At 41.6% G+C, this 13,481-nt stretch overlaps 1 protein-coding gene across 1 annotated transcript in view; it reads left to right on the plus strand.

Moving 5' to 3' along the window:
• The window catches only part of LOC136863901 (dynein beta chain, ciliary-like), a 5,220,903-nt gene that overhangs the window by 1,963,165 nt on the left and 3,244,257 nt on the right, over nt 1-13,481 (plus strand). The gene's annotated exons all lie outside the window — the stretch shown is intronic.

Here is a 13,481-nt window from a genome sequence, read left to right on the forward strand (position 1 = left end):
CCGTGCGCATTGTGTAACCTGCATATCGGTTTGAAATAAACATCAATTATTCTTCCGTGCCGACTCTGTTTTTCCCCAACTTTCATCCCTTTCGAACCACTCGTCCTTGGTGTTGCATTGTCACTGTCAGTCAGCGTATGTTGGTACTTATACCTGCTTGTCTTACGTTTTTAGTACCAACGTGAAACACGACCACCTTCTCCTTTCCCTCCTCCTTCTCTTCTACGTTCTTCAACATCTGCCTTAACCTAATTCCTGGATAACACTCTACCCTGGTACCCTTTCCTCTACACACTTTCCCCACATGTCTAACGATAGAATCCCCCATGACTAGAGCCTCAACCCTGTCCACCTCATTTGATCCCCTCCCCTCCTGGTCAGTCCTATCTTTCCTGATAGCTGCAGAAGCTACTTCCTCCTCCCTTTTCTCCATCCCATGAACCTGGTCCAGCTGTTTTCTCCTATCCACTACTCTACATTTCCCTTTCCTACATCTTCCCTTTCTCCTACTTCCAATCTTCTCGGCAACAGTTCCCATTTCCTCATCTTCCCTCGGTTATTCTACCTGCAGTGACTCGTACCGATTTCTCACCGACTCCTGTCCTGAATTTTGATCCTGAATTGAGCTCTTAGCCTGAAATCTCCTTCACCTTAAAACATTAGACCACCTGTCTTCCACAATTCCCCCATTTCATCCAATCCCTCTATTTCACCTACTGTATCCTGTACATTGTTTGGAGGCCTACTTTCCTTCGTGTCCTCTGAGAGTATCGTAATTATCTCCCTCAAGCTCTCCAACTCCTCCCTGGCCACACCCAGTTCCTACATTCCAAATTGGAATGTGTTGGTCACGTTCAGAAACGTATGGGGACAAGGTTTAGGTGACTAAAATCAGGCATGAAGGGAATGAAACTTTATGAGGGTAGAACATTAGAGGGTAAGAACAGATTGACTGATTCAGTCATTGATAATGGCCTGGCCACGTAATTTGGAGGCAACGAGGAAAGCTGTCAGGGCATCATATATCCTGTACATGGCTTGTGTCCTTCAGGGGCAGACATCTGGTGGAAATATAACAGGAGTAAAGTAACAGGGTAGAAATATAACCATCCTCATAGATTGCCACGAGCCATTATGGATGAAATCAAACCCATTTTCAGGTATTTTTCTGACAAAAATCTGATGAAATAATTCCTGCACGGTAGCACACAAAAGAAAAACAATTATGTCATAAGTGTCATCTAGAACTGGCTACCCAAAACAGTGTTTGTGGGTGTCAGCACACTTCATTTTGTTGTATATGATGCTGTTTAGAGTTTTAACCAGGGAAACATCACAAAGTGTAAAGTTCCGCAAGTGTTAGGGTTGAATGTTGGGTGTCATGTTGCGTAGTCTAAGATCTGTTGAAGATGCAGTTAAGAAAATAGCCTTTCAAGCCAGAAAGGTCAGGAGAGGGGCCAAGAAGAGACTACAAGGGGAATTTGAAGAAGATCCAGTTAATCCAAGCTACGGACCTGGCATGCATTGATGTGTTAACTGAGAAACCCGTTTCCTGTAAGTTTTCTTTTTAAATACTTACGGTGCATTTTCTCAGCCTGTTTTGATTATGTGAACTTGAAATTTGTAAGACATACTAATAAATACCACCTTCTACTGCTGAAATAACAGTTTTTTATTTGCCTGTGTGTTACAAATATTACTAGAAAAATATATTCAAAAAATACCACAAATATCTAGTTTCAAAATAAAAAATTATATCTTCCGTAAGTTGGTCTTTATGAAAATTATGCTTGTTTCAGTAGAAGACCAAGGTATTCAACTATAAGCTTCAAACATTTGAAGCGTCTACCTTCAGTGGTTTGAGAGAAAAAGTACAATACAAACAACCGATTTTATCATTGGAAGAGTAGGGCATTCCGTATCCCCTTAAAAGAAGCGCCCCTGCTTTCTGTGTGAGTGGGCAGTCGAGCAAGGTTACATCACTGGACTAAAAAAAATGGCCACGTAGATAATGGATTGTAGGATCAAAAAATATAAAAGAAAAAACTCTTTTTCTCAAGAGCAAAATACTGTTATCTCCGCTTAATATTAAACTAGGGCTCATGAAGCATTTCGTTAAGGCCCTAAACAATGAAAGTGAATGCTTTAAGTATCTCTGCAATCGATCCCCGGCATCAATAATTCCAAAATCAAGGAGGGTATTTTCACAAGACCAGATGTCAGAAAACTTTTTCTGATGCTAATTTTGAAGACATTATATGCGCTTGAGTGCCTAAGGCATGGACAGCATTCCGGAATGTGGTCAAAATCTTTCTTGGAAACACAAAGCGTACAGACTATAAACAAATGGTGGATAGATGGCTTGTTTCTTTCCAAGTTTTTGGCTGCAAAATGAGCTTCAAAGTGCACATGAGTAGTATAATAGGCGGATTCGGCCCCCACCACCCCCACTGGCTCCCAGAGGCCTCCTCCACCACCACCACAGGCTCCCAGGGGCCATCTCCACCACCACCACAGCCAGAGGCCTCCCAGAGACCTCCTCCACCACCACCAGAGCCAGAGGCCTCCCAGAGGTCTCCTCCACCACCCGCGGGAAATTTGAATGTATAAACAAAGCCACGTGCATTTAGAAAGCTATCATCGACAACAACGCATCGCTAACCTCACTGCTGCCATCTTGACGGGCCTAAACCTCAGTAGTACCAACTTAACCTAACTAGCGCGAGATTTGAATTGGTAAACAAATCCACGTGTTTTTGACAGCCACGTGCTTTTTGACAGACAACAACGCATCGCTAACCTCAGTACTGCCATCTTGACAGGCCTAAACCTCAGTAGTACCAACATAACCTAACTAGCGCGAGATAAACAAATCCACGTGTTTTTTTGATAGCCACGTGCTTTTTTGACAGCTGTCATCCGCCATCTATAAACTACAGAGCACCGTGCTGCCCTCTCTATCATAGTAGCTGGAAATTCATCAGCTGTCATCCGCAGTGCTGCCATCTTGGCGGGCCTAAACCTTAGTGCTACCAACTTAACCTCACTAGCGCGAGATAAACAAATCCACGTGCTTTTTTGACAGCTGTCATCCGCCATCTTTAATCCATAGAGCACAGTGCTGCCCTCTTTAGCTACTTACCTTTGAAATGTGGTGGCGGATAATTTGAAAAATGCTTTTTGACAGCAGCCATCTTTAATCCAGAGAGCACCGTGCTGCCCTCTTTAGCTAGATACCTTTGAAATGTGGTGGCAGGCAATTCCACATGACAGCAGCCATCTTTAATCAAGAGAGCACCGTGCTGCCCTATATGTGGTGGCGGCAATTTGAAAGATTCTACATGCTCTTGTTTGGAAACAAACTCATGCGCTTTTTTGACAGCCGTCATCTGCCATCTTTAATCAACAGAGCACAGTGCTGCCCTCTTTAGCTAGATACCTTTGAAATGTGGTGGCGGCAAATTCCACGTGCTCTTGTTTGGAAACAAAGCCATGTGCTTTTTTGACAGCTGTCATCCGCCATCTTTAATCAACAGAGCACCGTGCTGCAATCGTGCGGGCAATTTCATCAGCTGTCATCCGCCATCTTTAATCCACAGAACACCGTGCTGCCCTCTTTACGGCTACTACCTTAAGCACGTAGTAGCGGGCAATTTGAAAATTTCTGTTAGCTATCATCCGCCATCTTTAATCAAGAGAGCAACGTGCTGCCAGCTTTAGCTAGATACCTTTGAAATGTGGTGGCGGCAAATTGAAAAATTTTACGTGCTCTTGTTTGGAAAGAAACTCATTTGCTTTTTTGACAGCTACCATCCGCCATCCTTAATCAACACAGCATAGTGCTGCCCTCTTTAGTTAGATACCTTTGAAATGTGGTGGCGGCAAATTCTACGTGCTCTTGTTTGGAAACAAAGCCATGTGCTTTTTAGGACAGGTGTCATCTGCCATCTTTAATCAACAGAGCACCGTGCTTCTATCATGCGTTTAATATCGTCAGCTATCATACGCCATCTTTGATCTACAGAGCACCGTGCAACGCTCTGTAGTAGCGGGCAATTTGAAAAGTTCTGTTAGCTGTCATCCGCCATCTTTAATCAAGAGAGCACCGTGCTGCGATCCTTAGCTAGATACCCTTGAGATGTGGTGGTGGATAATTTAAAAAGAAAAATTCTACAGCAGCCCTCTCTCGACGCTAATTGCATAAGATGGCGGCTATACAGGACTCCTTAAGGGTGCTCACGCAAGATGGCTGCTATACACAGGTTCTTATGAGACGCACTTGGGATGCTTGCTCAAGATGGCAGTTATAAATGGCTCCTTATGAGATGCCCTAGGGATGCTTGCCCAAGATAGTGGCTGCTCTTATGGGACGGCTTAGGGGTCCTTGCACAAGATGGCTTGAGACGCCCTAAGGATGCTCGCGGAAGATGGCGGACACAAGATGGCGGCTATACGCAACTCCTTATGAGACGCATTAAGGGTGCTTGCGCAAGATGGTTGCTACTCTTATGAAGAAAGCTAGCTTAGAGGCTGACGTGTCGTGCTAGTTCGATTCATTAAATTTAGGGCTTAATTGCAAAATGTTAAATATCTCGAAAACGGTGCATCGTAGAGCAAAACGGACAAAATTGTTCTGCCCAAGATCTAGGTTCGCAGTATGAAGAACAAGAAAACCATAGTCTAATGATTGGATCAACGGTTCGGTTCCTACTTAGGCCCTTTGGCATTTGCTCTGTTTTAGCTTGTATTGAAGCAAGTCTTCGTAACATGATCAGGTCTAGCTATGGTAGAGAGTATAACGTACCGTGCTGGTTCGATTCATTAAATTTGGAGGCTTAAATGCAAAATGTTAAATATCTCGAAAACGGTGCATAGTAGAGCAAAACGGACAAAATTGTTCTGCCCAAGATCTAGGTTCACAGTATGAAGAACAAGAGATACATAGTCTAATGATGGGATCAACGGTTCGGTTCCTACATAGGTCCTTTGGGATTTGCTCTATTTTAGCTTGTATTGAAGCGGCTCTTCGTAACATGATCAGGTCTAGCTATGGTAGAGAGTATAACGTACCGTGCTGGTTCTATTCATTAAATTTGGGGCTTAAATGCAAAATGTTAAATATCTCGAAAACGGTGCATCGTAGAGCAAAACGGACAAAATTTTTCCGCCTAATCCTGAGGTTCGCAGTATCAGGAACAAGAGAAACATAGTCTAATGATGAGATCAACGGTTCGATTCCTACTTAAGCCCCTTGGCATTGCCAGCTATCTAATTCTACAAGATGGTGGCTGCTCTTATGAGACACAAGATGGCTTGAGACGTCCTAGGGATGCTTACGCAAGATGGCGGACACAAAATGGTGACTATACATAGCTCCTTATGAGACAGCCTAGGGGTGCTCGCACAAGATGGCGGCTAGTCTTATGAAGAAAGCAAGCTTAGAGGCTACTGCGCAAGATAACGGCTGCTGTTTTGCATGCGGTGGAGGGCAATTTGAAATTCTATGTGCAAAATCAACAGAGCACCCGGCTGCCCTCTTTAGCTGAAATGTGGTGGCGGATAATTTGAAAAATTCTTTTGACAGCCATCATCCTTAAACAATGGTGACTATACATAGGCTGTTAAAGCCTTATCATTCTCCTCCTCCTCCGCCTCTTATGTCAAGGCATAGTTTTATATCGAACAAGTTTAAACCTGCATCGCGAAGGCAAGTGTGTGCAGCCATAACATTATTGTGCATGTTTAGACTTGCGAAACATTACAAGAGTAGAATCAAACGCTGTACTCGATACAACATGTGATCAGAATATTGACTGATGTGTTCAGATCACAAAATAAGTGATCAAGACTAGAATCAAACACTGTACTCAATACATCATGTGTTTAGAACATGTCAGGGATACCCTTGTTCTAAGAAGATCAGATTGAAACATAACAAGACTAGAATCGAACACTGTAATCGATGTTGTTAACTTCAACATATGATCAGAACATTGTTTGATGTGTTCAGAGCAAAAGTACAATTTTGATGATTTGCTTAGTGTAAAATCAAAAACTATGGAAGCCCTTTAGCCAATTAGCCCTACAAGGAATGTGCGGTAAGGAGGAAGAAGAGTCCTTTCATCCTTTTTGCCCTTCTGAAAAGATGTAACCCCTGGGATCCATACCCTATCACGATTTTTTTTCGGCTTATGATTTCGCATAGTAGCCCTCGCCTGCACAAGCTACATGCTTGTAATCTATGTCAACAGATTGAAACAATATGTTTCCGAACCGATATTTCATGTTACATATTTATGTAATAACTTGTTCAACAGCTAGGGACTTAAATGTAAGCAGAGTATTTCTTATAGCACTAGCGTTCTGTTTATTTTTACTTCCCGCATAAGCTACATGCTTGTAACCCATGCCAACAGATTGACTGATATTTCATGTTACATGTTTATGCGATAACTTTTTCGACTGATTTTCACACAAGACGAATGATGGAAGGTAAATAATTTGAAGTTATACTTTTGCTATATCTTTTACCGAGCGAATTAGCTGCTCAGTATGGGTACAGTGCGTTTTTGATTTTTTACAATAGGCAAATCATTGAAGTTGTAGTTTTGCAATATTGCTTACTGAGCGAGTTAGCTACGCGATATGTGCACAGTGTGTTTCCATAGTTTCTGATTTTACACTAAGCAAATCATCATAATTGTACTTTTGCTCTGAACACATCAAACAATGTTCTGATCATATGTTGAAGTTAACAACATCGATTACAGTGTTCGATTCTATTCATGTTATGTTTCATTCTGATCTTCTTAGAACAAGGGTACCCCCTAACATGTTCAAAACACATGTTGTATTGAGTACAGTGTTCGATTCTAGTCTTGATCACTTATTTTGTGTTCTCTGAACACATCGATCAATGTTCTGATCACATGTTGTATCGAGTACAGTATTCGATTCTAGTCATGATCACTTATTTTGTGTTCTGAACACATCAATCAATGTTCTGATCACATGTTGAAGTTAACAACATCGATTACAGTGTTCTATTCTAGTCTTGTTATGTTTCAATCTGATCTTCTTAGAACAAGGGTATCCCCTGACATATTCTAAACACATGATGTATTTAGTACAGTGTTCGATTCTAGTCTTGATCACTTATTGTGTTTTCTGAACACATCAATCAATGTTCTGATCACATGTTGTATCGAGTACAGCGTTTGATTCTACTCTTCTTATGTTTCGAAAGTCTAAACATGCACAATAATGTTATCGCTGCACACGCATACCTTCGCGATGCAGGTTTAAACTTGTTCGATATAAAGCTATGCCTTGACATAAGAGGCGGAGGAGGAGGAGTTAGAGAAGGAGGAGGTGGAGGAGGAGAATGATAAGGCCTAAACAGCCTATGTATAGTCGCCATTGTTTAAAGGTGACAGCTGTCAAAAGAATTTTTCAAATTATCCGCCACCACATTTCAGCTAAAGAGGGCAGCAGGGTGCTCTGTTGATTAAGCACATAGAATTTCAAATTGCCCTCCACCGCATGCATAACAGCTGCTGTTATTTTGCGCAGTAGCCTCTAAGCTAGCTTTCTTCATAAGAGTAGAGGCCATCTAGTGCCAGCACCCCTAGGCTGTCTCATAAGGAGCTATGTATAGTCACCATTTTGTGTCCGCCATCTTGCGTAAGCATCCCTAGGACGTCTCAAGCCATCTTATGTCTCATAAGAGCAGCCACCATCTTGTAGAAATTGATAGCTGCCAATGCCAAACGGCTTAAGTAGGAATCGAACCGTTGATGTCATCATTAGACTATGTTTTTTTCTTGTTCCTGATACTACGAACCTACGTATTAGGCGGAAAAGTTTTGTCCGTTTTGCTCTACGATGCACCGTTTTCGCGATATTTAACATTTTGCATTTAAGCCTCCAAATTTTATGAATCGAACCAGCACGGTACATTATACTCTCTGCCATAGCTAGACCTGATTATGTTACGAAGACTCGCTTCAATACAAGCTAAAACAGAGCAAATGCCAAAGGGCCTAAGTAGGAACCGAACCGTTGATCCCATCATTAGACTATAGTTTTCTTGTTCCTCATACTGCGAACCTAGGTATTAGTGGAAACATTTTGTCCGTTTTGCTCTACGGTGCACCGTTTTCGAGATATTTACCATTTTGCATCTTTGCCCTAAATTTAATGAATCGAACTAGCACTACACGTTAGCCTCTAAGCTAAGAGTGGCAGCCATCTTGCGCAAGCACCCATAAAGCGTCTCATAAGGAGTTGTGTATAGCCGCCATCTTGTGTCCGCCATCTTGCGCAAGCATCCTTAGGGCGTCTCAAGCCATCTTGTGCAAGGACCCTTAAGCCGTCCTATAAGAGCTACCTTGAGCAAGCATCCCTAGGGCAACTCATAAGGAGTTATGTATAACTGCCATCTTGTGCAAGCATAACAAGGGCGTCTCATAAGAACCTACGTATAGCAGCCATCTTGCGTACATGTCATAAAGAGGGCAGCACGGTGTTCTGTGGATTAAAGATGGCGGATCACAGCTGACGAAATTGCCCGCATGATAGCAGCACTGTGCTCTGTTGATTAAAGATGGCGGATGACAGCTGACAAAATGTACATGGCTTTGTTTCCAAACAAGAGCACGTGGAATTTGCCGCCACCACATTTCAAAGGTATCTACCTAAAGAGGGCAGCACTGTGCTCTGTTGATTAAAGATGGCGGAGGACGGCTGTCAAAAAAGCGCGTGAGTTTGTTTCCAAACAAGAGCATGTAGAATTTTTCAAATTGCCGCCACAACATGTAGGGCAGCACGGTGCTATCTTGATTAAAGATGGCTGCTGTCATGTGGAATTGCCTGCCGCCACATATCAAAGGTATCCAGCTAAAGAGGGCAGCACGGTGCTCTCTAGATTAAAGATGGCTGCTGTCAAAAAGCATTTTCAAATTATCCGCCACCACATTTCAAAGGTAAGTAGCTAAAGAGGGCAGCACTGTGCTCTATGGATTAAAGATGGCGGATGACAGCTGTCAAAAAAAGCACGTGGATTAGTTTATCTCGCGCTAGTGAGGTTAAGTTGGTAGCACTAAGGTTTAGGCCCGTTAAGATGGCAGTACTGCGGATGACATTTGACGAATTTACATATACTACGATAAAGAGGGCAGCACGGTGCTCTCTGGATTAAAGAAGGCGGGTGACAGCTGTCAAAAAGCACGTAGCTGTCAAAAAACACGTGGATTTGTTTATCTCGCGCTAGTTAGGTTAAGTTGTACTACTGAGGTTTAGGCCTGTCAAGATGGCAGTACTGAGGTTGGCGACGCGTTGTTGTTTGTCAAAAAGCACGTGGCTGTCATAAAACACGTGGATTTGTTTACCAATTCAAATCTCGCGCTAGTTAGGTTAAGTTGGTACTACTGAGGTTTAGTCCCGTCAAGATGGCAGCAGTGAGGTTAGCGATTCGTTGTTGTCGATGATAGCTGTCAAAAAGCACGTGGGTTTGTTTACAAATTCAAATTTCCCGCGGGTGGTGGAGGAGACCTCTGGGAGGCCTCTGGCTGTGGTGGTGGTGGAGGAGGCCTCTGGGAGGACTCTGGCTGTGGTGGTGGTGGAGGAGGCCCCTGGGAGCCTGTGGTGGTGGTGGTGGTGGAGGAGGCCTCTGGGAGCGGGTGGGGGTGGTGGCGGCCGAATCCGCCTATTAATTTGCCGCCACCACATAGAGGGCAGCACGGTGCTCCCTTGATAAAAGATGGCTGCTGTCATGTGGAATTGCCTGCCACCACATTTCAAAGGTATCTTGCTAAAGAGGGCAGCACGGTGCTCTCTAGATTAAAGATGGCTGCTGTCAAAAAGCATTTTTCAAATTATCCGCCACCACATTTCAAAGGTAAGTAGCTAAAGAGGGCAGCACTTTGCCTTATAGATTAAAGATGGCGGATGACAGCTGTCAAAAAAGCACGTGGATTTGTTTGTCTCGCGCTAGTGACGTTAAGTTGGTAGCAGTAAGGTTTAGGCCCGTCAAGATGGCAGTAATGAGGTTAGCGATGCGTTGTTGTCTGTCAAAAAGCACGTGGCTGTAAAAAAACACGTGGCTTTGTTTACCGATTCAAATCTCGCGCTAGTTAGATTAAGTTGGTACCACTGAGGTTTAGGCCCGTCAAGATGGCAGCAGTGAGGTTCGCGATGCGTGTTGTCGATGATAGCTGTCAAAAAGCACGTGGCTTTGTTTACAAATTCAAATTTCCCGCGGGTGGTGGAGGAGGCCTCTGGGAGGCCTCTGGCTGTGGTGGTGGTGGAGGAGGCCTCTGGGAGCCGAAGGAGGTGGTGGCTGCAGAATCCCTGTATTATACTACTCACATGTTACATTCACATCTGGACTATATCCCTGAGAATGCTGAGCGTGGAGCAAGGAGAATGATTCCATCAGGATCTACAGGAAATGGAACGCAGATATCAAGCGAAATGGACCAAAACATGCTGGTTACTAAAGTGAGAAGGTCCAACTACTCCTCACACAAGACGAAGACGTTACTCATACTAACGCAGGACATTATAAACCGTAGATTTACCATTCTCAGTACATTATGCGGCTCAATTTGTAGTAGATTTTGGTCCATTTGGCTGTGTTCTTCTACAGATCTGTTACCGCTATACACACTACATATCTTTATAATTATAAGAAAGAAGCGTTCTTTACATGTGATAATAGTAACCTTGCATGTACGCGTGCTGCATATTTATCAAATTATCATTTTGAATTTGCACAAAAACCTGATGTGGTAGGGGAAATCTAACTTCAGTTCAGGAATCAGCATGCGCGAAATATAAAAGATCAGTATGTAAACTTCATGGAATGATCGGAAAGTTTGAATTCGCAGGTCGCTGTAATTTATCTGTAATGTTCTTCAGTTGACCGTATAATAACTTCGCTTCCTGTTTACAAATTTTAAATCTTATATTTCTTCTTATCTTATAAAACTACAATGAAATATAATATTAACAAGTGAAGTTTTTCTGGTATTAACAGATTTTTAATTTTCTTAATATCAATATCTTTAATTTGATTTTAAAATGATTCTGGTTCTAAATTATTACCAATATTATTAATTTCAAATGTTTGTATTCTTGATTTGAATGCTGTCGTTTTCCTATACATTTCTGTATTTCTATTATTGAAATCCTAATCCTCAACAGTTTTAATAAACACATCTTGCTTTTTTAAGTTCTTAATATATATTTATCATTAATAATTTTCGAAAATTAAGGTTACTTTTCAAGTTTATCTCAAATGAATAAAATCAGCTTTCGTCAATTTAAGATAGTTTTTCATATATTTTTTCGTATTCTTCATGTAGTTGTTTATCAATATTCTTGTAAGTACTAAAATGAATTCATGTAGGCCTAACCAAATCAACTTTGCCAAGTCGAGAGTAGTTTCTATAAAATATTTTCCATGATATTCTTGAAGGTCTTAAACAGTTTTAGTTCTCAGTTCAGTTTACATTTGTTGGATATGAACATTTTAAAATCCTGAAAATGTTTCGATTATAAAATTTCAGAATCCTCAAATAATTTCTACCAAATTTCAATTTTTATATTTTAAACTGATTTAAAAATATATTCTTCAAACAGTCTTGTCTATATAGGTTTCATCTCCAAGTATCATTCCTTACATCATTGTTTCTTCGAAAATGAAAAGCGTTAACATTATGCAATGCTTTGCAATAAGAAACTTATAAAGTAGAGCCTTAAATCTGTATGTATAATCAAAAAATTGAAATAATTCTTACATTTGAATTATTTCATAATGAAGTGGCGTATGGCTTTTGGAGCCGGGAGTGTCCGAGGACAGGTCTTTTGATTTGACACCCGTAGCCTACCTGCCCATCGCGATGAGGATGAAGTGATGATGGAGACGACACATACACCCAGCCCCCGTGCCAGCGAATTAATCAATTATGGTTAAAATTCACCGCCCTGCCGGGAATCGAACCCGGGGCCAGCACGCTAACCATTTAGCCATGGAGCCGGACATTAACGCTAACAAGCTTCTGTCTATAATTATATTTGTTAGGAGGATTTATATTTGGTGGATAAACATTATAACATCGATTACATAATATACTGGAGTTTCCACAGTTCTGACAATATTCTAAATCATTGTCCATTTATTAAGAATGAATTTTTACTTATCCTGCAATATTTACATCTGTATCACATGTTCCAAAATGTTTTCATGAAATTATCATTTCAATTTTATGCATAAAATCATTCCCTTTTTAGCATTTTTTTTAGTTTCCGTATTTTGCCTTCAACAATCCGTGTGACATTCCTATCAGGTGGTATGGCTTCGTTTAGTGATTATGCTTAATTATTGCACACTAGTGTAAATATATTACAGTTATTAATGAAAGTTGAAAATACTCGTCGAGTGTCATCCCTATTATTACCATTTTCGATAAAATTTAATGCACTTTTACGAAAACGATTTAGTGAGTACGATTCTTTTATCACGCTTATACCTGGATCACAGATCTATTATTTAATTTGGTATTGTCTCGACTGATATTACATGAATATAGAACTTCCGGATGTTCTTCTTGTTCGTCTTGTTCTATTTGTGGCGGTTCTGTCAGGTTTTCTGCTATGGCCTTAACGAGATCACGTATTTCATATTATAATAATTTTTACCTTTATACACCCTTTCTTAATGTCTTAATTCCCCTAACCTTTTATCACGTAATTTTTCTTCTGTTTGATTAGATTTTTGTTATAAATGATTAATTAATTAATCATTTCTGAACTTACCAACATAAATTGGAAATTAAGAAAATTACACTAGTGTCCAAAAGTTAAGCATAAGTTACGAGTAAACAGGACAAAAGGGAATAGACTGCAAATCGCACGTTATATGCACCTACCAAACTTACGTATTCGCTCTGTATAGGAAAGGAGTGTTCCCTACTATGACTAGCGGCGTAACCGCAAGGTAAACACAGCCAGTGCTTGCGCCTATATTCACTCAGTCGTGTTTGCCCTGCTGTAGTGTGCGGAGTGTAGCCTCGTGTTGAACGTGACAACATAATGGCACAACGACGCCATTTGAACCCCGTTTTGCAAGGTAGAATACACTTCAGCCTGGAAGCAGGCCAGAGAGAGACCGAAGTCGCCGTATCCTTGATTGTGCCACAAAGTGTAATTCCCATTCTTTGGAGACTATTTAGTGACACAGGAGATGTTAGTCTTAGGTCAGTACCACTCCATAGCAGGACCGATATCTGGCCTTAAGCGCCCGACGAAATTGGAGTGCGCCTGCAAGACAATACTCGGCGGAGCTTGCAGCCATTTGAGTGGTTGCCGATTCCCGGAAGCTGTGTAGCGGAGGCTCAGAACAGCAGAGCTGTTTGTCCGACGTCCAGCGGTGTGCGTCCCGTTCGCTCCAGCACAGAGACGGGCCCGTTTACTGTGGA

Source organism: Anabrus simplex, chromosome 2 (assembly GCF_040414725.1).
Source record: "Anabrus simplex isolate iqAnaSimp1 chromosome 2, ASM4041472v1, whole genome shotgun sequence".
NCBI lineage: Eukaryota > Metazoa > Arthropoda > Insecta > Orthoptera > Tettigoniidae > Anabrus > Anabrus simplex.